The sequence below is a fragment of the Candoia aspera genome, chromosome 1 (genome assembly GCF_035149785.1).
Source record: "Candoia aspera isolate rCanAsp1 chromosome 1, rCanAsp1.hap2, whole genome shotgun sequence".
Classification (NCBI taxonomy): Eukaryota; Metazoa; Chordata; class Lepidosauria; order Squamata; family Boidae; genus Candoia; species Candoia aspera.
This window is the reverse complement of record NC_086153.1, coordinates 150,262,705-150,266,687: the sequence shown is the minus strand read 5'-3', so window position 1 is coordinate 150,266,687 and position 3,983 is coordinate 150,262,705.

The window sequence follows — 3,983 nt, the reverse complement described above, 5'->3', positions numbered from 1 at the left end:
TCAAGCCACCGAAGTCGCCACGCGGAAAGGGATTGAGAAACGGGGGGAGGAAGCAGAGCCGTTAATCCTGACCGACCCAAGCCAGGCTCCTTCGGTGACCCAGCCGAGGAGCGCGGCGGCGGCGGCGACCACCACCACCAGCACGGCCGCCCGCCCGCCCCGCTCCCACTGGCGGGGCGACTCTCCCGCTCGGACGCGCGCGCTCACCTCAGGCCTCGCCGCCGCCCCCTTCTTCCCTTCCTACTCCGGACTGCAACGAAGGGCTCCTCGCGACGGCGCTTGTGACGTCGTTCGCCGGCTTCTTCCTTCCTTTCCTTCCCCCTCCGCCTCTCCTGCTCTTCCCCCTCCCTCTCGCTTCTCCTCCGCGCTGCATGTGTTGCAATCGCCTCACATGGGGTTTCTGACATAATTTCCGGTCCCGCACCAATTTTTTTTTTAAAGGAAACGAGTGCCTGCGAGGAGGTGGATTTTCAGCTTTCCGCCACTTCTCTTTCTCTCATTGGCTACAGGTCTTCCGAATTTTCTATTCATTGGGTGGTTTCTGCCCTTGACGGCAAGGTGCCCCCCCCTCAAGCTTTTAGATTAGGTTGTATGTCGGGAAGCGTAGTTTGTTGGAGGGGTCACTCAGGGCGGTTCAGCAGCTCTCGCGTTATCCGTCTTCACAGCGTTATTCGCGTCCGAATGCGTGTTCTTTAAAGGGGACGCGCACACCTTTTTTGGGAATGTGCGGAGCTATGAGTCAAAACTTTCCACGGAGCGCGGTGTAATTGACAAGCAAGGGGAGCCCGCTTGTGCGTTTGCAGCTACGGAAATCTGAATTAGCTTAACATAAGAAATTGGATGTTGGCACTTACCTACCTGTAAGTTTTACCCAGACCAAGAAGCTTTAAAACAAGTTAAATTAGGACACCAGATTTGGGGTGTAAAAATGTGTACTAAGACTTGGTAGCAGTACAGATCTGGTGATCGCCTGGAGGTTTGCCGCCCAGATCCGGTAGTCCTTGTTAAAGGTGGGGCGGCCGCTACTCGCTTCAGCCCTCGGAGGGGATGTAAAGGCAGTGGGGATGTTAGAGGACACCTGAGCCACAATTCAGCCAACCACATTTTAGTCTTGGGCATTGTGAGAACCCAGACGATATGGTTACTTTATGATGTGGTGGCTTGGAAGATCAGTTATTATATTTTCAGCCCATCTGTAGTATTTCTTCCTGTGGATTAGACAGTGAATTAAACATATCTAACAGCTTATCAGGATGAGATTGGAGAAATCTGTGTTATATAGTCACTGTGAATTAGTAAAATAAGAACTGTATCAGATGACCCCCGAAGCTCCTCCAAGATCCTGATTTTCAACATTGCTGTCCATTTGATCCTGGAAGGACCATAAGCAGAACTGGATCTTTATAGGGTGTGTTACTCCGTTCCATTAATACTCATCACAAATATAACAATTCCTTGCTGGAACACACAGTTCAGTTTTGTATTTCCAACAATATCCAACTAACTGCTTTTCAGTAACCCTCAAAACAAGACAACATGGGATACCCTTCACCTGAGTAAGTTTCCAGCACCTGGCCCAAAATCACTTGTCCCTTTCCTCTACCTTTTGTTCTGTGTTTAAAGTGGGGGGCGGGGAGAAGCATTACTGCCTTCAAACTAAATTGAAAAGGATTCAGATAATCTGCACTGTAAGAATTTCTGGTTAAGCTGGCATTACTTACCCAGTTTCAGTCTAGCTACCAAGGCTAACAGATGTAGCATGAATTTATGTAAGGTTTTGTAAGAAGATAGACCAGGTGGTCTTATCTTTTTCTCATCATGGAGAAAATCTGTAAGGTCACCAAGAGTTGACACCACCTTGATGGCACATAACAACACTGTTGGATCATCACACTGAAAATCCATCTAGTCCAGTGGGCTTCAAACTTGAGATAACTGAGCAACCCTTCTCAATGTGAAAAATTAGTGTGGAACCCATTAATATATTTCATATAACACCTTGTCACAGATTTCTCTCTCTTAAACAGAATGAAGATCTTACAATTTCACTGTAATTGTAAGAGTAAACTGTCATGTTGAATCCCTTGATGATTCTCTTGGAACACTGGGGTTCCAGGGTGCGCAGTTGGAATACTGCGGATCTAGGCCAATATCCATGTTTTCCTATAAAGGTCAGCAAGATGCTTCCAGAAAGTACAGTGGTGACAGCATTCCCATAAATGAGGTTTTGTGTCATGTGTAACAATTACTGATTTAGTTGTAGTTCTCTCCATGTCTGATCGGCTTGCTGATTTTGAATACTGCATTAAATAGTACATCCTGAATCGAGAATTCATCCGCATAACATTCAAGTAGTATTTATAAGGCCAATTGCCACTAAAAGGGCTTCAGCATTTCCAGAGAATTGACAAGCCAATTCCTCTCTTCACGGGCAAGACCATGGTTGGATTTACCACATTAATGTTTTCAAGGTAGCATCAGACTTTGCAGAACATGCTTACTGTATTAATATTGTTAAGTCAAAGGCAGGCCAATGTGGGGCCCCCCAGATGCTGAACTGCAACTCCCAATACCCCCATAGGAGTAATATTGGCAAAAACTGTTGGAATTGGAACAAACATCTGGAGATCCACAGGTTGCTCATTTTTGAGATAAATATGCAGCAGCTAATTTGGGTAGCTCAAAAGCAGCATTGATTTTAAAAAATGCACAATTGTTATTTCCTATTGTTAATATTACAGGGTGCAAAACCAAAACAAACTAATGGAGAAACAACTGCATGGGAAGTATCCAGTCATGTTTTCCATGTGCTGAATCTCCATATGCTAAAGTGAGCCTTACTTCAAAATCCAGCAGTAATTTTATCAGGTGAAAAACATTACATGCACCAAGCTTTTATGGTTATGCATCAAGTGGTACAAAAAATTACCGAGCAGATACACAAAACTCAGGTTGCCTTTCTGTTTGCTGACAAGTTTTTTGGTTAAGTCTTCATCAAATCAATTCCAGTCCATTTCTGTCATAAGAGTGGAGCTAACTATTCCAGGATCTTTGAACAAAGCACTAAGACAACAGGATACTTACTATTCCAATGGCCATCTGTGCATTTACATTGGACTTTTGAGTTGAACTGGGAAGTCCTGCTCTTCTAACCGCTTATATAGTATGTGTGCAACACAGTGATGGGACAGATGGTCCAGTAAGGAAGCAGAAGAGCCCAAAGCTCTACCATAGATCTGCTCAAGATCCTACATGTAGTCTATAATGCTTCTAAGAGTGGATGGATTAGATTGTACCAGTTTTGTAAATATTATGGAATTCCCTGAGGAAAGGCAGTTGAGGTAAGAATGGCCCTGGTTGAATTGCCCTGTAACAATACCAGGTGTTCCATGCCAATGGAAAAAGCTAAGAAACCTTCCTAGTGATGTGTGAAAGCAGAGGCAGATATAACAATGTTCTTTATTAAGGAACATTGCACTGCCTCTTTAATTAAAAAAACTCCTTATCTCTGTGATGCAAATTCTTTACCGAATCTAGGCTGCCTTGCACAACCTATTATGCACTTCGTTTATTATCCCGCCTTTATCATTTTTATAAATAACTCAAGGTGGCGAACATACCTCATACTCCTTCCTCCTCCTATTTTCCCCACAACAGCAACCCTGTGAGGTGAGTTGGGCAGAGAGAGGAAGACTGGCCCGAAGTCGCCCAGCCGGCTTTCATGCCTAAGGCGGGACTAGAACTCACCGTCTCCTGGTGTCTAGCCCGGCACCTTAACCACTAGACCAAACTGGCTCTCTTTGTTGCACATGGCACAATGAGGATTTGGCCCAATTAACACAGAGAGGAAAAGCAGTCTGAATATTCTACAAGGAGCCAGTCAGCTATATGTGGGAAGATCTCACTGATCCACAGATGTGCCACAATAGCTAAGCATTTAATAAAGAACTGTGGACAAATATGTTCAATGTAATGCAATAAAC